The sequence below is a fragment of the Aptenodytes forsteri genome, unplaced genomic scaffold (genome assembly GCF_000699145.1).
Source record: "Aptenodytes forsteri isolate BGI_AS27 unplaced genomic scaffold, ASM69914v1 Scaffold23, whole genome shotgun sequence".
Lineage (NCBI taxonomy): Eukaryota > Metazoa > Chordata > Aves > Sphenisciformes > Spheniscidae > Aptenodytes > Aptenodytes forsteri.
In genome coordinates, this window is record NW_008796043.1 from 5504026 (window position 1) to 5526330 (window position 22305).

A 22305-nucleotide genomic window follows, 5' to 3' on the forward strand; every position below is an offset into this window, starting at 1 on the left:
TTGACTTTCTTCCTGCTCTGCTCTGTAGCCTTCATACTCCTGGCCTGTCTCCACACACTGCAGGAGATGATGTCGGACCAAACCAGCAATGCTGCGTTAAAAAGGTTCTTGATATAAACAAGATCTATCTTGGTACTGATTAAAACGTCTGCAGATTTTTGCCTTATCTGGATAAATCCTTCTGATGTGCATCATCTGCCATTATGCAGTGGCAATCACCGTGGTGTCCAAAGAGGGGTTTTGTAGCAGCTGATTTCAGATTCCACCCCTGTAAACTGCATGCTCAGGTACACAAAGTGTGCTATTGCCTTGCACAGGTTATGTGTGAAGAATTACATCGACGTCCATACTGGGGTTTGGCCTTTCCTGCTCTTTGGTGTAGTTGGAGGTGTAAACAGCGTTACTGGCTGCTGCACTTCTCACCTGGAATCTCAGCGTGTTGCAAAAAAATGAATTAAATCTCACAACAGGGCCCTGAGGACTCTTATTTTACAAAAGCGGGCTGCAAGTACAGGGAGAATAAAGGCTTTTCCACATAGGCAAGTTACTGCAAAAGACTGGAGGGTGTAAATTTGCAGGGTACTAAGTATTCTACCCTGGCTTCCTCTGCAGATTGCTCCTAGGACACAGGAATGGCTGGCAATGGGCGCCAACTGTGCACTACGGGCATTGCAGTAGGGAGTTGGTGTATTGCAAAGTCGCAGCCTGGCATGCTTTGCAGGTAGCTTCCCTGTGGTGACAAGCCTAAAGTGATTCAACCAAATCACACAGCGAATCATCCAGGCCAGTTTAGAGCCTAGAACTTGGGTTTCCTCATTATGGTTTCTGCTCCCTGGATCATCTTCCTTTCCAGAGTAATGAAGGGCTTTTGCTGTCTTCTTCTGTCTCAATTATTTTCATAAACTTTCCCGCCTACCATGCTTGCCCTGGAAAGGCAAGCCTTTTGCAGCGCTGTTACTCTGATGATGCACTGCATCATCTACCTGGTTATCATCTGTCCAGTGTATTTTTTTTTTTCAATGTCCAATTTTTAAGGAAGAGGAGCATACTATTCTGCACAGAAAATAGGCTTTGATGTTTTTTCTACAGAGCAATTTAAATGCCACAGGTGGCTTCACCTGTGGAGTTACGCCCTTCGTGCCAATCTTTTTAAAGACTACTTCACTGAGGATGTGTCTAGTCTACTAAACTTCTTTCTTTCTCGTTTAGGACTGGAAGTTCTCTCCTCCCAAAGGATGTCCTTGGTTCCATTTTTGTCCCATGTTCCTCCCTATGTAGTCTTTCCGTACCCTGCCCTTTGCTGTCTCTCTTTACCCTTGACTTTGCAACTTCCCAGTGCCACCCACTGTGTTTCAGAACAATCTTATCTTTCAAGTGGGTGTTCTTCTTACAAATCCATCCCTCTTTTCTAGCTTTGATCTTCTCATTCTCCTCAACATGGTCCTCAGTGAAATCCTGTTCATCTAATTCAGACAGTAAGCTCCTCACCATAGAGAACTTGGTATTGAAGTACTGGTAAAACACAAGCCATCAGTAATCATGAGGTGGCTGGCTTTGACTTCCACTGCCACTAGGCAGAAACAAGAGTTAGCGAGTGAATAGTTGTTCCCTTTACACATATCTGGCCATAAAGAATGCATCAGGCACTAAGCATAACGGAGTGCAGGCCCTGAGCAGCATTATCACAGGTCCCCAATAAGCTCAGTGCTTGTAGATTTTGTGATAGAATCCAACAGTCTTTAGCCGTTTATCACAAATTACTTTGCTGGTACTGCAAATATCGTGAAAAGCTCGAGCAATGCAACATTTCACGTCAAACCCACCTCTTTCTTCCATTGCTCCGGTCATTCCATAGCACACAAAGAACTGCCAACAGCTCTCTTCTCTGCACCCATAAATAACAGAAATTGCCTTATTTTTATAAATTTGGAATTAACGTGAGCTGTTATGTAGCAGTTTCCCCGAAAGTGACTTTTAGTCCACCTGACTCTCCTGTTTAATGGCCCTATAACTTGCCTAAAACGTTGCCACTTTTCAAGGCTGTCTTCAAGAAACTAGGTGGCGCGAGGAAGCCCCACCCCGCCGAAATGGGATTAAGAACAAAGTGTGTTAAACGACAGAGCGCTAACACAGGTTCATTTAGCTACCATCACAAGATCTGGCCACAAATATATTGTGCATTACTCTACTGTGAGTTATCATGGCTCTGACCCCTCTCGGGAGATCCCCATGCCACCACTGTATTAACGACTGCATCTGCTTCAGAATAACCTTATTAGCTTGCCACAGCTGAGCCAGTAATCTCATAGGATTTTTGTCCCGGTCCCTTGCGGGGTGTGATTCTCTTCTCCTTGAATCCAGTTTGATGCCCAAAATTTAATAAGTTTTCCTGGACCCTCTGCTCTCCCTCCTCCTCCCCCTTTTATCATCTGCTGTAGGGACCATGAAATCCCTGGTAACCTCCCCAAATGCCATCAATAACTCCTGAAATGCCATGATGTTTGGTGCTTCCTTAGACAAAAAGCTATGTTAATTAGGTAAGAGGATTTTTTCGCCCCTCTTTTTAATCCAGATTTTTTGCCTACGCATCCACTATGGGGATGTACCAAACACATCAAGTAACTAGTGCAAAGCTACAGAACCCATATGCGTACCTTTATCTATGTAAATGTTGCCCTCGAGTCTGAAACCTTAAAGTGGCAAGTGAAATCCATCATGGTGTTCTGGTAACATGTGAGCAGCTCTGTGTGTGACAGGGAGGCGGGGGTATGGGTTTGTGTGTGTCTCTCTCTCTAGTTCCTATATGACTGAACCCTCAGTCTGCTATTCCTTGTAATCTGCATCACTTGATGGAGAGGCACAAACGATACTGAACACAGCAAGGTGTCTATATAATCATTAACTCTCTCGCCCTCTGGATAGGACAAATGATATACAAGCCTAAACTCGCCAGGGGTCTTCTTTGGGACTGTGTCCTGCGGGAATCTTCTCCTATGAGTTAATGGAGTATTCCTAAATGGCCTGGCTGCTTTCCTTCTGTGTGCCAGTTCTTTCCCAACTTTCCTTTCACAACCTCTGGCATCAAAAGCAAAGATATCGCATTCATAGCATGTGCTTTTTTTCAAGACCCATGCAAGGAATAGCAAAGCCATTAACAAACCCTTTGAATAGAAAAATCTGCTGTAACATGATCTGCAGTAGGCAAACATTTAACCACAATAGTGTTTAGATTATCCTTGCCAGGATGGAATAAACGCCTTTTAATTCTCTGTTGAACAATCCTTGACTTCTTTCTCTTTCCTTCTCTCTCTTTTTTGTTTTATTTTTACAGTGTTGGCCTATTTCTGGTAGTTTCCCCCACAATACTGTGGGTTACACTTGTTTTGACTGCACAGCTGCCTTCCCACCCACACTGACTTTTGCACGCTCGACTTCCAGCTTGTAATGTTTGCAGCTTTTGAGGCTGATGTTAGGAGGAGAATCTGACAAGTCCATGGGTAAAACGGAAAGGGCACCAGGTGGGGAGTTTGGAGCTGTTCCTAGCCTGCTACCTGCTTTGTTACCTTGGATGAGTTACGGCACCCTGGTGGTCGTCGTTCCCTCTCTGTAAAATGATTACTGTGATATTTAAATTCTGGTTGTAAGGAGCTTCGGGATGCGCAGCTGAAAACACTGTGTGAATGCTGTTAAAATTGAACTGGCCTCTTTGGCTCCCTGACTAGCCTAAGCTGTTTAGATCATGGCTCTCCAACTATTACAGCACCTTGTTGTGTCCCATCACCCTGATGAGTGCTTACCATCGTTCCAGGGCTTCTCTTCCTAAAAGCACCAAGTGAAACACTTGAACAGTGTCTATAGAGAGTGGTGCTGCTGCCCTGCCATCACCACTTCAGTTACGTTCCTTTTCTGTTCAGAACCCCTTTCTGTCTCAAACTCCTGTTTGGCAGGCTTGGAATGAAATACATCTCACCAGCTCTCTGTGCCAGATATTATCCTTTGCTACAGCTGTCAGGTGTACATTTAATAAGGATGGGAGAACCCCAAGACGTCATCTTGACCCTCATAAACTGTGTTTAAGCTAAGCCACTAGGTATTGTGTTTGGTTCTGGAGAAAACAGTGTTTTGGCAATCAAGCAGGAAAACAGTACAATGAATGAAATACATTTATTTCCCGTTTATAATCATGAAATACACCGTCTTTCCCCATCACTGGAATGTTTCTGGCTCTCGATAATGTTCACCCTCTCTCTTTTCTCTACCTACCCTAGCCATCTCTTGCTGCTTTTCGATTTTCTTGACCACCTTGTCCAGAATTTCTGTATTGCTTGCTTGCTTTTTGTTTGCTTCATTCCTTGCTTGCTTGCTTGCTTGCTTTTTCTCACTGGTACAGACACAGAGTTTCCAGGTGTTGCTCTAGCTTGTCTTCCAATTCTATTTTCCCTGTTACTTCTTTTGTATTGTTTCAGTGCTTTTCCTTTTGTTTGTCTCTCATTATTCTTCCTTTTCTCATCAATTTTCTCTGCCAGTTTTTCCCCTCTTTGCATATTTTCTCCTCTGGTGATCCCATCTTCTTCCCCCAAAATAACCAACCTCTTCCTTTTATTTTTGTCTACCTTTCATTCTCTTGATTACTCTTTCCAGAGGTTGATGAATCTAGCTTGCTCTTGAAATATTTAAATATTTAATAACAGGATGACAGCTATTCCCAAGATACTTGTGTCAGCGGACAGACAAGAACCCCCTACCCTTCCAGTCTCCCAGCAGGCCTTTTATGCACTAACATATACCCGGGAAACAGGATTGCTGAGGGGAAGGAAAGGTTGCAGTTGAAATTAAGTCCCCTTGAGCCATCTCTAATTCCTAGTTGGCTGAATGAAAATATTCAGACATGTAATTCCTTCAGCGCCTTTGTTGCAGGTGATAGTAGAGGCTCTTCCTTTGTGCCTAAGCGCCTCTTTTCTCTTCATGACTGATCTGGCCTTGTTACTAGCACACATGAGAGAGAGCTGAGGTTATTCTGTGCTTTATTCCCTTGAGCTCCTTGACCTCACATAGTAATGGACGTAGCAGGGGCATCACCGAAAGTGACCTTCTCCCCAGCCTCTGCCTGACAAGACCCCCAAACTTTCTCCTAGGTAGTAACTGTCCCTCTTCCTGTGCTACACACCTTCTGACTGTAAACTTTGGCATCTTCCTTTAACAATCCTGTGTTGTTTCCTCACTAAATTGACACCAGTGGAATTAAAACCTTCTCCATCTCGTAGCATTTTTTCCCATTTCCCCTTCTTTCATGGAGAAGTTTGTCTTATATTGTTTCTTATATTCAATGGGCTGATCCAGAGAACACATGGTAGAGAAAGATAGATGCTTGGGCTTTTGTCTTAGGCAGTTTTGTTTCCTATTCCCATCAGCAGATCTTTTTTCCTACGTAGTTCATGTAATCCCCTGAGCTGTTTGAAGCCTCCCTTAATAATCTCACTGGTCTTTCTCCACACTTACAGATGTATTTCCTCTATTCTTTTGTTTTCCCATAGCTGATGACAGGAGAGGGAGGGGTATTTTCAATGAAACACTTATGCCCATCACTAACTCGCAGCTCAACCCAACTGATGAAAGGTCCCCTTTGAACTAAGTGCCAGACAAGTCTTTCTCTTCAGCCCAGGACAAGAGGGATGCCTAGGAGTTGTATCTAAGATGGCAAAACGTGTCAAAATGGCAGCTGCTGAAAGAAGGCAAATCCCTTTTCTCCAGAATTATTTCCACGTCTCCAGTCACACCTTTATGCATGTAGTTCTGTATCACCAGTACTCCTGCCCACCTTTCATCTCTTCTGGACTTCTGGCTGTCTTCCTTTTTCCTTTTTTGATGGCTTCACCTTTCCAAATTAGACTAAGCACAGACTTTACCAAGGTTGCTAGATGAAGATCAGAAATCTGTTCACCCTTTCCTCCCCATTTCACTTCCTTTTTCTTCACAGACAACCTTTTGTACGTGCTATTTGTCAAATGACTGACTTGTAAATGCCCTTCCTTGCCCTCCAAAAAGACCCCAGGTCCCATACAAACAAACCCTATAAACACATACATTAATTAATGGAGAAAATACATAATAGTTTCTGTGAATTGTTCAAAGAGCTAAGTAGTCTCGTCTTGTAGCATGTTTCAGTCCTTGAAGACGGGGAGTAGGAAAGGCATTTTAAGACTTTGGGATTTTCTTAAACTACCTACTCTAAAATGAAATTAATGTCTCGGAAGTCGAGGCTGGGCTGTACACGCATGCTCAGAACAAGAGCCAGGTGCAGCAAAGCAGTGTTTGCATTAGGTATTCATTTTCCACTGGTGTGTTAAACTCCTTCAGCCCCACATTCTGTTCCGTTGCTTCAGCTAATGATTCTTGCCCAACTCCTTTAATTGGAAGGTGGAAGTCCGCTCCTGTACGCCCCATACAACATGTCAAGTTAAACACAAGTCACCTCCATTAGTGCCGGGGGTGGGGGGGGAGGGGGAGAGCACAAAGGAAAAATATAACAACAATTCTGCTCAAGCCTTTGAAGTGTTAGACGATCAATCTGTCTGCTTGAGTCTGATTCTGAATCCCTCTTTAAAATGCATCAAATGTTTGAGCCTGAAGTTCCGTCCTGACAGCATCTGTGAGTCTCTGTGGAGACATCTGCTCCACAGTTTCACAGACGCTCTCTGTGTTCACATGAGAAGGGTTTGATCCAAAGGCCTAGCCGGAGTGAGAGTGTGCCGAGTTGAACTAGACAGACAGTTTTAGCAGGGTCCTGTGGAGTCTCAGTAGCGAAGACCCTGTGGAGCTGAAGTACGTGTTCTGTAGCAAGGGCCAGAGGTTTTTATTCCGCCTTTCAACCAGTCTGTTCTGCACCAAAACTGACATAGCTACAGGGACATTTGTTGGGGAGAGGGGAAGCAGAGTGCCATAGCTTCTTGGATGCTCCTAATGGCAGAGTCATACACCATGTCAGCAATGATTAAAACGAAACTCCAAGTGTTTATTATTGGAGAGCTAGGAGCATTTGGTTTCCTCAAAGTAAGAATGGCAAATAACTCTGAAGGGTTAGAAGAACTGCTTTCCTTCCACTGTGGCTGTGTGGTTGCTACACTGTACTTGGCCGTTATCTCACAATTAATGTGAAAAGTAAACCAGAATTACTTTTTCATCTTGTTCAAGCTTACATACACCATAGACTTCAGTACTCAACGGCCAGGAATTGCCTTTTACTATGCTGTATGTATGTAGCTCTCTTAAAAGAGCGACTGTAAAAAGTTCATGTTATGACTTAGCACCATATAGATTTTCCAATAGCTTTCCTGGACAGTCTGCAGTGTCAGTAGCTTTTCCATCACAATGGTCCCAGAGACCATTTTAGGTGAGTAGTACTCTGTAGCTGTGGGTTTTAGCAACAGCTTCGGTAATTGTACTGTTTTCACAAATGCCAGCAGCACATTAAAAATAGGCTGGGGCCATCTTTAAGGGTTATGAAATAATCTGAATTCACTCCTTGTGAAATTAAATCTGGAGTAGTTCAGACCTATGGGTGGAACTGTAAGCAGTCTTCCGAGATGGCAGCTTGCTTTATAGGGCAGCCTTCTATTTACTGCATCACACAGCAAGATAATAATTTGCTCATCTGTCATTAGTGCCATCAATTTAAAAAAAAACAAAAACAAACCTCTTGTGTTGTTTTCTTTGCCTTAGGAATCATGGTTCACAAACCCAACAAACCAGTGGCATTAAACTGTTAGCAGTAAAGAAGATGCAACTTTTTATGGATCATGTATTTGAAGGAATATTTGTTGACCAAATTCATAACTCCTTTATCCTTTCATTTTATCATGCAATAGGATCTGAAGTCACTTGCTGAATTGGTGAATTATTTCTTCCCTGGATGCTTACTCAATAGGTAGAAGCAAACTCAGGAAAATCATTTTGCTTCATATATTTAGTGGTGGCCAGAGCTGTAACCCAAATGAGGTGGGACGTTTGGGAGCCTCCGCATTCTTCTATCTATGCCTGCAAATCACTGTCTAGTCTCTGCTACCATCAGAAAATGGGAGGGAGAGTGTCTTCTAAAATTAGGGTCAGGGGAAACAGCAATCAAAATCAAATAAATCAAATCTGTGGTAGGAATAGGTCTCCAAAAATTGGAACAGAGAATTTTGTTTTTTATTTTTCAGAAGGCAAGCAGTTTAAAAATGCCCTTCATTTTCCCTCAGTTTCTGCAGCATGGTTGTGTGTACTGCTGCCGGGCTTTTGGTCTTATGCTACCCATGTCCAAACTTTTACCCACATGAAAATGGCTGCTGCCATTTTCATTTTTATTTTACACACTAACCAGCAAAATGGTTGGTGGACTTCTTCAAGCTCCACGATCATGATGTACTCAAATTGATGCCTTAGACTGATGAGCTGGTATTTCCCGTAGCCTGCGCCTACTTAGCTGGGACCACCACAAACATATTTAGGAGATCAACTGTTGGTGAACACTGACATGTAAAGAAGAAGTCTTCCTTAGTCTCAAGCAAAGCAACACAAAGCATAGTATTTGAGGGGAAAAATGCAATCCTTTCTGCAATGTTAATTCGGAAGCTATTAATCTTAAGTAAAGGTGCCTCCTCTTCATAAACATGCCCTACCGTTAGGTACCGCTGCAGCAGCAGTCAGTTCTGCATAGCCAGTCTCCTCCCCCAAACAGCTACAAACCACAAACAAAAGCAAAGTTTTTTGAAGCCCTGATTTCCTACGAGACTAACTGTTCACAGATCCTAGCAGAAGTTTTGGCACACCCCGAGCCCCAGTCAGGATGACTGGAGTCAAGCAGATTGCAGGTTTGAAGGAATACATCGCCTCCTCCAAAAGGCACACCGTTGGGAGAGCCGGCAGCCCTCAGTCTGCTGCCAAAGCGAGGGTTCCGCGAGCCACTCTAACGGCCATTCTTCTGGTCAACACGGATGGCAGATTTTCATTTTATTTTCCTTTTTTTCCTGACACATAGAAATGTCTACTTATTCCATTTGGGAGATGGATATAATCCATAGAACTCTGTGCACATAAGCCAGATGGCAGATCTGAGTAAGTTGTGACCAAAAACTTTTGAACTTTAGCCCAGTTCCACACCAGTGGAAGATGTGTCCCCAGTGAATCTGGTATCTGTGCTCATTCGGCATAGCTAAGAAGGGCACAAATAAGTCCTGTGCAAATAATTATGTTGGATCAGTTTATGCCTAACATTTATATATACCCGCCTAATTGAATTGAGTGTCTAATCCCAGGGTTCATTATCTATTTCCCTATCTAAGTTTTTTTTCCTATTTATGTTTAGCACCCAGCTGTCCCCTCCTCCAAATGGTCAACCGTTGCCCCGTAAAAGACTTCACATCAGCCTCCCAAACCTGTATCATGGCACAGCAATTTTCTCGGCAAGGGGGCATTGGGAGCTGGGCCTGTCCCTGATGCTGAATGAAAGTAGTTAGGAGGAAAACCGCATGAAAGTGTGAAAGATGGAGCACGTTGTTCTCGAAGCCCTCCTTGACAGTTCTGCCAGAGAGAGTTTAGCGTGATACTCAGTCAGGACATGGCATTGCTGCCTTTTGTCGTAATCAGAATAAAGCAATAAAAAGATCAGTTAAAATGCTTGCTGGAAGTTATTGATAGAAAAATTCTTTCTGCACAAAAGATTATAAACAGAGCTTTATCTGAGGATGGATTTGTTTTAATTTGGCATTGATGTATTTGATACCTGGTAGGATCAAAGAAAACGGAATCAAAGAGCGAAATACAAGCAGAACTGCTTCTCTGAATATTGGCCTCTTTTATAGATATAAAATCTCAGGACTAGAGTGCTCAAATTTATTTGTACTGATGTTTGTTTAAAGATCAATATTAAATAAATTGGTCTGGAAGCTATAGTCATAAAGCAGCTGTCGGACTAATGTAATCCCACAATGCTATTTTGTCTACTGCATGAAACCTGGTTAGCTGTGTACTTCTAATAACATGTGGATATCTAGTGAAAAAGAAAATAGCTGAACTGGATTCGGTGTACTTGGATTAACTACGTATACATCCATATATTTGAAAATTCAGCTTGCTGATCAGATTGTGAATTAAGGCTAACTTTCAGATTTTCATGATAAATTCCAACTCGAATTTAAATAGTTGCAGAAAGAATTTTACGCCATTCACATTGAAAGTAGTGAGGGGAGATATAATTGTAAACCTGCCTGGTTTGGCTTTGGATGTGTAATAAATCTCCAGTGTCTAAATACATACAGTTTATGTGTTTGATAGTAAACACAGAGTTCTTCGCGGCCATTCTTCTATGATTCTGTTGACAATTTGCAGGGATTTTCTCTGTGATTTCCCTCAATGAAAACAAGAAGAAAGGAAATATTTCAAAATGTAGGGCTGCTTTGCATTATGAGAGTCACATGAAGGACCTCTGACGAGCCTAAGATTTCTGTGTGTTTGAGAGGCTGTCAAAAACACTCTAAGCCAAAAAAGGGATTTGTTTGTACAATGTAAACCAGTTTATCTAAAGGTCTGAGGGACACCTGAAAGCTTTGGATAAGCAATTTTGGATGAAGCCAGCAGCTTGTTAGAAGGGCCTGCCCTTCAGGTTCCCCACACCGTTCAGGACTAGAACGGCAACTGTTGCCTCTTCACCACGCTGAGATTTTGGGAGCTTGTAACATGGCCCTGTTGACTTTGCCTGTCCGCACAAAAGCTCCCCCGATTCCAGCGCACTGAGTTTCAGAGGTCAGTTAGCTAGAAGCACCCCAACTTCTTTTCCCATTTAGCGCCCAGATGTCCCACTACAGCCTTGTAAAGTCTCCTACCCTTGAAAGCCAGCATCAGCCCCACCGGCTGGGACTGCACCGAAGCCCCCCGCCGGTGACGCGCGGAGGTGGGGAGAGGAGGTCTGCCTTTTCCCCGCAGCGTGTGCTTTTCCAATCCGTCCACCTTACCTGCGTGGCTTTAATGCCGTTTTCATGAGTAGAGCTGAACAGCTGACATTGTAAGTAATAATAAGTGTCTTCTCCAATGTGTATTCAAGGGGGAACTGACGGTATCCTGAAAGTTTCAACACCCTTATCTCAGCCGCATCGTGAGTGTGTGGATGTGTCATCTCAGTGTTTCAGTGTTAACAAGCGGATGACTTCTGTGTCAGGATCACGATGTTTGCCCTCCCACACCACAAACTCGGCTATATTTATGCACTCTAATCCAGCTTTACCGGCTGTATAGACACGCCTGTGCATACAGATATTAGGATTCGATGGAATGAATGTCCGTAGGTGTAAAAAAGGACCTTTGTTCAGAGACACACCCCGAGGCACATTTGCAATCTGAAAAGCCATTTGTATTTAATTGTAAAAGAAGATGTGGTATGAATAAAATTATTTTTCAGCAACTGCAGTGTATTTAAATCTTCCTGCCTCCTGAAGGGATTTTTACAGTAATTCCCACTGGCCAGGAGACCATTGCTCATAGCTTTGGGGAAGCTGACCAACCCATCCTTACTGCCTTTCTCAGCTTTCCTAGTGATTCCCTCTGTCTTCTTGAGTGAACCGCTTAGTTGCTGTGAACTGCAGTTGGTCACAACATTAAAACGGGGACAGTGGTACTTTCCCTTGGTATGTACAGCATTTGGGGAATTCCGTGTGAATAAGACTTTTGCAGATTGTTTTGTGTGATCACAATGAAAAATACTATTGCACTGAAAATATGACAAGAGGCCATAGTATCCAGGCATGTCTGTGGGGGAAAACATGCATAAAGAAGAGCCCCAGATGACAGTACAGCCACCTGCAGCCCTGCACCAGGCATGCTCTGAAACAGCAGAATCCTGTCGCTGTCGCTTTAACATTGTGATTTGCAGATGTCCAGCTGTATTCTGCAGTTTATATATTGCTTACGTAGGAGTGCCTACATATCTGTAACCATATATCTACAGATAGCAGAACCTTTTGTTTCTTGTCTTTTTTAGAGATTAATGTTAGTGCAATACAAATGGGACATTCTCCCAGTGCATTTCTCCTGTTTGGAAATTCAGGAAGGATGCTAGGTTTATAACCTGGGCCATAATCAGGAAAGGGCTTAACATGGTGAGTAGGGGAAATTGGAGGTGAAGGAGACAATCTTTCCTTTTCATGAAATAAATTCTATAGTGTAATTTAACTGCAGATTCTGCAGCAAGGAGCAAAATCGATTTTCCAACTATGGAGGACTTTTAGTCTCCAGAAACCTCAACCATGGAAATGAGGGAACCTGTTTACTAACATTGTGTGATGCTGCCACTCTGGCATGTTTTAAATGCCGTGAAATGAGAATAGATAGGCTATGAATTTGTAGATATATGACTGCATACTATATGTATAGTTCCAATTTTTGTAACAAAGACATAAAACTTAAAGCCGAAATGTGGCTGATTGTGCTGAATTATTACTCCAAGATAGATTCATCAAATCTCCCAGCTGTATAAGACAGGGCTTACTAATGAAGTTCCCTATCAAAAAGAAAAGCCTAATTTTGATTTGGCTTAGGTAATGAACTTCTTTTTCCTGGTGTGATTATCTGCATGGGGTGGCTAAAAGAGTAGCAAGAGAGAGTGCGCTCACAGAAGCATTATGCAAAATGTCTTTTGTCTCTTTTTGCTGGGATATATTAAATTTTCAATGTAGTCTATGTAATATAAAATTATGATAATGACTTTTGGCCCACTGTGAAGGCAGCTTGCTGGTCCTGAGCATGTGTGTCTGGCTTGAGCACTAGGATACACTGTGGGAGTTGCCTTTTCTATTAACAAACCTCTAGATACCTAATGATGAATTTTCTTTCACCAAATGTTCTCCTTTTGTCTAAAATACAAGCATTTTCTAAATTGCTTTTGAGAAAAACAAGAGAGGCAGAGAGGTCTATGGCACTGACAAGGGATATTGAAACAAAGCAAGGAATTCAGTTAGCATCATTCTTGTAATTATAAGCCAACCAAAAGGTTGTTTCATGTCATAGTGAAAATATTTACTACCTTATTGAAATAAATGATGGCATTACATTAGTGAAGGAACAAATTGAGCAATTTGCTCATAAAATGTCATTGCAAGTTCAGTAGCATGAAACTTGACAGTTGAATTTATTGCAGGTAATTGTAGCAACTTTCGCTACCCATAGTCTCTTCAGTAATTGTGAAATCTTTCTCTTCTTCCACCCTTTTTTCCCATTCCTCATGAAAAAAAGGCCAAGCAATGAAAAAAGACTTGTAGGTGTTCTTTTTATATTACAATTTATTACTCAAGGCGTAAAGTAAAAAATTAATATATTTTAAATAGGAAGAGCATTTTATAAGCTGAGTATAGTGCGTAGTCATCTTGGAAAATCCTTTTCTCTGTAAAAAATACATTAGCAACTTAACATACCATTTCTGTGGTTTTCCACATTTCTACATTTTTTCCTTATTGTCGAAGACACTGGCACAGAACTCGAGAGTCTACACCGAGTCGTGCTTCCTACCTGAAATTACGGTCGTTTCCGTGTGACTTCACTATTACAGTTGTTATCATGGTGTCATACTCACGGGATTAAAATTTCAAGGGAAGAATGAGCTGCAGCAGTCCATTAATTGACTGGACCATTGTCAGTCTGTTGCCATTAGAGAGAAAAGAAACGTAATGAAACATAGACCGAAAACGCAGGTCTGATCCTGCCACCTGAATGTCCTTGTCTGCACACAGAGGAGTAGGCTTCAGCAGATCTCCTCCCGGAGCAAAACCGCAGGATCTGGCCCATATTGTTCAGGCCTGTCATATTATTAAGGTGATTATTTTTCAAAGTTTCCCAGGAGAGCTGAGCTGCCCCCCGAGGCAGCTCCAGCCGGTAGCTTTCTGTGGCATGTGCGGTAGCTTTCTGTGGCATGTGTCAGGGAAAGGGCAGTGCTGCGGGTATTTACATACCTGATGATCACAACAGAATTATCTTTGTCGTGCGCCTGTTTGCATGTAGTTGATTTTAATTTGGCAAAACAGGTTAGTTACCAAGAAACCACTTAGCTTTTGCTGAATATTTAGGATTGCTTTATATCAAAATCTGAGGCAAAAAGAAGAAGTAGAACGCAGTGGAATAATAAAACTAAAAGCCTCATTTTTAATTTTCTGATACTACAGAGAACCAACATAACCTTTAGCGGATTAAGAGCAAATCTCTCCAGAAATGGAATCAAGCCTTCTTCTCTTCTTCTAAGTAAAGAATGTATTGTAGGTTCTGCATTAAGTAAAAGCTCTGTGAATATCCGAGAACACATTAGTAGGTCTAAAGGTTGGGAATGTGTGCAATTAATTAATTAAATTATTATACAATAAAGCTGGTAGCAGTGTAAGCCTGCGTTCCTTTGACCCTCCTCTCTCCTTAGCCCTTACCACTATAAATGAAGACATATAGGAATGATGCCTGTCTCTCGCTGGCATTAGTTTTAGGTTTCCCGGTGATAAACATAATCAGACTCTTTCTCCTACATCTGTAAATGTCCTACCTTTCGGCAGCGCAGAAAACCTCTTGGCGTCTGGCGTTTCTTTGTAGCTGCCAGTAATCTCTGACTGTAATCTTTATTAAATCAGTCCTCTAGTCCCTGTGAAAACCATTTCCTTACTATGTATAGCTATTTAGATTTCATTTAAAAATAAATAATAAAATCTTCTGAGACATATGGCATTATACCACAGGTGTCATGCCCTTCGAGGCTGCCTTGTGCATAGCAATGGCCACGGATCGATGAGAGAGCTTGAAGGCTCTAAGAAATGAGTCTGCTGAAAGTTCGAAGGGTGGAAGTCTCCAGTATGTAATGAGGTTATGTCTGTGCTGCACTCGCCTTCCTACCGGTCGGGAGGCGACGTACTGCTCTGCTCGCATGGCCAAAAAAATATTGTTCTTTTGGTCACTACCCAAGCTTCCATATGTTACCACTTTTTTTTTTTTTCAGATGCAGCACTTAGGTAAATGCTGAATGGATCAAACTACATGAGGTTATGTTCGAATGGCAGAAAGAACAATTCTTGGCAGCCACGTTCTGTGTTTTTATCCTTAATTCTGCATCTGTGTTTTATCAGCTGAAACAGACAGCAGCAGATGAGCAGAAACTTCTCTGCATAAGGACTTGAGGAGAGTAAAACCGGTCATTTTAAGAGCAAATGGCTGTGCTGCAGCCGGAGCACCCTGGAAATGGCAAAGTGATTGTTTAAAATGTTTTTATCTGGTGGTGTCTCATTTACACAAGAAATCGTGATTTCAGTCTGATTATTTTCTAATCCCATGGACACCTTTTGGAGTTCAAAGCCCCTTTCTCTTTGTTTTTTTTCTTTTCTTCACTCCTTGATCAGTTTATTTTACTGTGAGATTGACTCAGTAGTTTTAGATCTTGCTTATTGCTTGGTCACAGATGGTTGCACAGCAAATGTATCCATTTCACATGCTTCTCCATATAGAGATGGTTCGATCTATGTAATATGCTTTGCCTTTTCAGAATGCAGAGCTTCGAGTCATTCTTAGCATTTATTTGTGTAAGGAGATTTCATAGTAGAGTGGGGGGCTTTCACCCCATTAACGTTTGGTACATGCGCTCAGCGAACAGATTTCTGTATTTTTGCCTCCGAGTGGGATATTTTACAGGAGATTCAGGTCTGCAAAGCTCTGTTCAAATCCTCCGGCTGGGGCACCACTGTATTTGTATTAATGTATCTCCTGTTCTTGCGAGTAAATGGCTGGCATTCTGTTTTTGTTGGTCTGCCAGCCAAACTATGAAGTGGTAATTGAGTCTGTTTTAAAGTGGAATGCTTTAGACAGTGCTTTAATTGTACTCAAGCCAATTCCATAAATATACACTCCAGTATTAAGTTATTTTCTACTATAAGCACTTACGCAGAAACCATTTGTATCGCGTTTAGTAAGTTTGCTTCACTTGTCTTTAAAAAAAAAAATTTTTCTAAAACTCCTTCCTCCCTCTTGCACGCTTTTAAATTACAAAGCAGGTGCACGTTTTTAAAAGTGATCTCATTGTTGTTCTTGTCAAAATGGTCCTGTCCCTCTCTGCTCCCTCTATCCATGTGTGGAAAACGTTGCATTTATTATCACACCCAGTTTTATGCATCTTCCAGATGATTTAACTGAACTGATGCTATGGAGGATATGCTGACTGGCACTTTTCCCATGCTTAATGTGTTAACAAAAGCCAATAGTGTCAGTTTTAACAGTTTTAGTTAAATTCCCATGACGCTCTTAACAAACGTTGAAACCTCTGCCATGTCTTACCCTGACAGATTCCCTGCCGTCATTGCACACTTAAAATAAATGTCATCCCCAATCAAAAAGTTCACATTTTTTCTGACAATATAATTTGTTACTTTGTTCCTGTTTTATCTCTTTCTTCGGCACAATAATCCAAGGACGCGTATGTTACTTCTTTAAAGTGTTTTGCGCCATCTTTTATTGTTAGAGCTGGAAGCGCGGAAGCAAGTGATGGAAATAGCCCCTTCATTTGGCTCGGTACAAAAGGAAGTTTTCTTAGTGGGGCACGTGGAACATGAATTGTGCCTCCTATGGCTACGTGAAAGTAACGTTACTCTCGGGAATGTGCTCGGTGGCAGTGCGTACCCACCGCATGTGTAACACAGGGCACGCTGTTAGCAGCGAGTTCCATGCGCTTGGAGTGATGCGTGTTGAGCAAATGTCACCCCATCTTTTCCACTGTTGGTTTCACCACCTTTCCTCTTTCAAAGGCAATTTTTGCAGCGGGTAGGGGAGAGAGAACCCTACAGAACAGTACTCTCTATAGGCTACCCTTGGCTATACATTAGAGCTTTGAATTGGCTGGAATATTCTACCTGTGAGCGCATGTATTTACCAAAGAGGAGCCCCTTTGTGAGCAGCAGCGTCTCTTTGATCTAACCTGTGCAAGCCATTATGGCGAGATAGTAGGCAGAGTTTTTTTAATTATTGCATTATAGGTACAATTGGCACCTCTCTCTTTTCCTCCCTCCCTCCCTCTCGCCATGTCTGTCGCGCGCTCAGAGACGGAGCGAGGTGGCTTTCACAGCAGCTGGTTAATTTCCCTGGCTTCACACTACTGTTTAATGATCCGTTTCTCCTGTGCCACCTCTCTCATCTACTGAAAGATAGGTACAAATTGTACCTATAAAAATTATAATACAACTCTGGATTATCTTTGTTTTTCAAATTGTGATCATCTGAATTGAGGTTTAATATTCTTTCCTTTCACAGTTCCTTAGAAATAGCCAAGAATAAATCACTACATCCTACACGGAGCATTTTAGTGTAAAGATTTTACATTTGGGGCATTTGGCAGCCTTTCATATGGTTGGTTGTTTTTGAAGGTGGAAGATAAATCCCATGGAGATATCATCCAAACAACCGTATGGCCACTGAGCCAGCCTGCAAACCATTGCAAATGGCCAGATATGCTGGCAGGACTGGCTATCAGACTGCATCTGTCTCTGGGCACCTCAGAAGACCTTGTAGCACTTGGCTCTGTTTGAAAGAGGTGGGTAACAAATAGCTGTGCAGGAATGACACAGAAAGAGTTAATCCTTCCTCGGGGCAGAGGGATCAACTGAGAGACTTCTTAAAGTCCCTCCCAGGGTTATGATCCTATCAGTGGTGGGTAATAGGAAGGGGAAAGTGTCACACATACCTAATGAATTGCTGTCTTATCTCTGGGAGTGGTCCGGTAAGATTTTAGCAGAGAACCAGAGGGAAGTTTACACCACTAGTCACCCTTTGTTATGTCCCTTCCAGGGCTAAGCTTCACTCCCCAGGAGATGCCAGTCCCTTGTTTTTGAAGAGTGCTCAAGAATGTGTTTAAAATTTCTTAATGTATGGGAGAGTCCATGATTTTTGTGAATTTTTTTTTTTTTTTCTCCAGTCTCTAACTGGAGGGTATCAGGACCAGGTCCAATAACCAAATAAAACTATTTCGGCACAAAAGCAGGGTAAATGTTGGGACCATGTTAAAGGGATGTCCAAAATAAATAACCTCTGGGGAAAAAAAATCATCAACCCCAAACAAAAAGAAAACAGAGGAGTGTCAGTGCAGTTAAAGAAAGGTTGCACATTTGAAACTGCAGATTTTAATTCAGCGGGAAGCCTTCTCTTGAGTATTACGACAGAGTTTAAAGGGACCTCCATAATGATTGATATTCAGTAGATTTTCATGTGTTTTCAAAGTTTCTTTCTTAAAGGAAAGCCATTCACATGCCTGATTAGTAAGCAGAGAGCGACCCTTCTTAAAAGCTATGCTAGGAACCTGGGGAATTTGCGTAATTTAGAGAAACGTGTTGGACAGAGGGGTTTGGAAGTGAGGGTATACTGTCTTCCTAGGAGAAATGTACTAGAGAGTCCTCGTTCTGAATAATAGACACTGTATCTTCTGTTAAAAATACTGAATCACAGTTTGGTGAATTTAGACACTGGGTTTGAAGTCCTCTTCTATCTAGCGTGTTTGAGTCCATTTCTCAATGCCACTTTTGCAAACAAAGCAAATGGAGAAGAAATTTCAGGCACGTAACGAAAAAGTGTTTTAGGAGGAAATGGAACTGGTTTTAGGTGTAACAGCCATCACAGTCGACAGAAGGCAAGACAGGACAGGGATAGTGGAGAAAGAAGTTGAAAGGGTGCCAGAACCAATACCATTAGCCATAAAGCAACCGACTGTGGGAACCAATTTCACAGAATTTGTTATCCCATCGTGAGTTTCTTACTTGTCCTTCTCAGTTTCCGAAGGAAGATCTCACATCAGTGACGCCCCCCACCCCCATCTTCTTTTTGCAGCGTAAGGGTAAGATAAAACCAGCTACAACTCGCCCCTGGCGACCTCTCCTCTCAAGATGCCCTACTCTGCATCCTCCTGCCATGAAAGCCAAGAACATTTCAGTTCTTTTGTTCCCCCGACAGCCCTGCCACGATACATATCCCTAATTTCCTCTTTCAGAGCTGCACAGTGCAAACAGAGGAGTTTCTCTGTGCAACTGTTTCAGCCTGCGACATGACTGTTTGAAGTGGGAAAACATTCTGCTACTGATGCCAAAGTTGGGACTGCCATTGGCATCAGCATAGAGCTTAAAAATGTCTCCTTCCCTCTTGGCCTGTGTGCATAAGCAGGGCATACCTGCCCTGCTAATCAGTAAAGCCAAAAACAGAAGACGCTGCCTAATGAAAGCCTTGTAGAGCTAGGAAGATCCTCTGCAATCCAACCACATGAACAATGCTAGGATAAAATTTGACTGGAACATTTATCAAGGGGTTACAAATGATAAACACATAAAAAATCCACCCTTAAAAAGTAGTAGCCAGGAAAAAAAGGGAGAATCACTGAATACATTTTTCACTGTGAATTGTTTCCCAGGTTCTGCTTGAAATTCAGGTTGTTTATAACCAGCAATCCTTTTGGAAATTGCTTTGAAGAAAGCTTAATGATTGGAGATTATCGTAAAGCCAGATTTCCATGAAAACCACTTTAAGTGTTTTTGGCACTCATAGGTCTGCTTTGTTTTGTGACCTTCCACCACAACTAGGTGGTGTTCCAAAATCAGACATACGCTATGACTACGTCTGTAGCGTTAGATGGCTATTCCAAGAGCACACAGACCAATAGATACTCCACGGTCTGCTCTACCTTTGCACAGGTATGCATCTTTGGAATTACTCCATTTCCACATACTGTAGTTCCTCCAATTCTTGTTCAGACACCTTTCAAATGTTTTCACATTGACCAGCAAATCGCCACAGCCTCAGATGAGTGTCTGGCAACATCAGTGTCTGTTTCCTGTGTCTTCCTACCTGTTTTAAGCTGTGAATGTGACTACACTTGAGTAAGAAACCTTCTTCACAGTTTCAGCGGGCTTATGCTTGTAGCGTATCAGTACAGTGTATGTTGCGTCTTTGATCAGCCATACACATGCTGTCTTGCAGCCACTTCTGGTGTGTGATACAGCACTCTCAGCAAGCACGCATGGCTTGCTAAGACTTATCTAGAGGACTGTCCCAGCTTCTTTGTGTTTACTTATCTTTCTCGGGCTCGACTTGCCTTTTCTGCTTGGAAAAAGTGATGTTTTTCAGTGATGTCGGAAACACGTGTTGGGGATGCTTTAATGAATGTAGAAAATAACATAGTGTGTGTTTCTTTTTCCAAATGTCAGCAATTTATGGTTACCTGTTATCAGTGTAATGGTATTTTCAGTATTCCATCAGTCTAACTTTTCTCATCAGTATGATAACATAATTGCATATAGATCCTGCTATACAGACAAAGATGTGCAAGAAGTGAATACTTAGTCAAAGGCACATAGATACATGTTGTCTATAAACAGCACCATACAGGACATATATTTCAGAAGTTAAACAGAGGTAATTTTCAACCTATTGACTTGACTGCAAGAGAGGCACATCAGCTCAGATACCCAGCTCCTGCTTGTAAGGCCATGTTCCAACCAAAATTACCAGTAAGTGACCTGGAGGGGGAAAATATCCTAGCACCCATAACAATTTATTTTCAAAATCCTGGCTGCTCTTCCTTTTTCCCCTCTTTTTTTTTTTTGTTTTTGTTTTCCTGATGAGTGTTCTGTGGTTTTGGTTTTCAAGCATCAGGGAAGAAAAACATCTACATCAATTTGCTCTGACTTTTGCCTGAGTAACTCTAATGCATTATATCCTATGAAATCTATTAAAACCCTTCACACTTTTAAAAAAGAATGTGGAGAAGTATATTCACTCTACAGAGAATGGTTTTAAATAAGCTGATATATATATACATACACAAATATATGTGTACATATATGTATGTACACGTATATATATCCAGTCTGTAGAGCAAATATACGACTGTACATTATTTTTTAAAAGTGTGAACTGTTTTAATAGATAGATAAATAAAAAAATCCCAAGAAAAAAAAATAAAATATAGATAATATTTTGATACAGAAATGAAATAACCTGGCAGAAATGGTCTTTCAGAGTCAAAAGTTGCCTTTGCCTTCAACAATTCTGCCACTCAGCTACAAAACAGGGAGCACAGTTTCCCTCCACCTTTCCGTCGGCTCTGCAATCAGCCAGGCCCTGTGGGGAGGGAGGGGGGCTCCCTACTGTATCTTCCTTCATCAGCATGGCATCTCTCAAGGGACCCACACTGAATCTGTTAAGATTAGCTATGTTCCACATTAGTGACAGGAGCTGCCTGTCTCTCTCAGGAGTACACGGTGGCATGGTACTGCTTCCTGTTTGAGCAAAATCAAGGCTTTAATTGCAGGGAATTTTTTTTTCATTACCTGTTAATTGATAAATCATGCTCGCAGGTCTGTGAAATGAGCCGCATTGCGAGCGGCCTTCCAGGTTTCTCTTCCTCCTCCCTCAGAACCAGGAGGTATCCAATACTCAGAGCAGAGTGCTGGTGGCTGGAGAAAGCCTCCACCTCACAGCACCCCCATGAGCAGCTCTTCAAGCAAGAGCCAGTGCCTTCCCTTGAGGTAGCTCCCCAAGTGATGGAGCCTCGGCTGGGAGACTTCGCAGCACTCCCCTTCCATCCTGGGGTAACAGCAAAGGCAGGTTTTGTAGCCCTGCTTCCCAGGCTCATTCTCAGCTGCCTGGATTTTGAGCAGACCACAAGCTGCTGTAGCTTGGCTCGGGTTTGGCTAGAGACAGCAGTAGAACTGGAAGAGGGAAAGGTGAATTTTAAGTCACCTTCATGCACCTGCGTGGGTACATGCAGCTGCGTGCGCACAGACGCAGCTTCTTTTGTGCATGTTAGCCACAGCTACAGATCAGGCCTTTGATCTAAAATCAACAACAAAAAATGAGTTGGGCATTAAAGTCACCGTCTTCAGGAGGCACATAAAACATGCTTTTTTTTTAAGATCTCTTTTGTAATTTCTGTCCTTTTATTCTTGCTTCTATTGCAAGTAGCAAGAGGCCACCGTCTTGGGAGGAACAGTAAAAATCCTGAGTATAGTGAAATAATTTAGCTGATAATTCCCCACTGTATAATTTTCTACGCTTCCTGCTAGCTGACCTTGTGGGCTCCTGTCAGGTTGCTAAGGGAAATCCAGCAGGACTCCTGCTCTGCTCCTCTACTTTAAAAAAAGTATTACAGGAAATGGAGGCATGTTTGTGTCAGCTTAGTTATGTGCGTATTTGATCAAGTGGCATTCTCTAACCCTTTTCTTTGGGTTTGGGGGGGGGGGGGGGGGGGGTTTTTAAAATTTGGGTGATAGCCCCGTGGGGAGAGGC

General features: G+C 42.2%; 1 protein-coding gene across 1 annotated transcript in view; it reads left to right on the top strand.

Annotated features, from left to right (window-relative positions):
* Positions 1-22305, top strand: part of ZNF521 (zinc finger protein 521) — a 221555-nt gene that overhangs the window by 137889 nt on the left and 61361 nt on the right. The gene's annotated exons all lie outside the window — the stretch shown is intronic.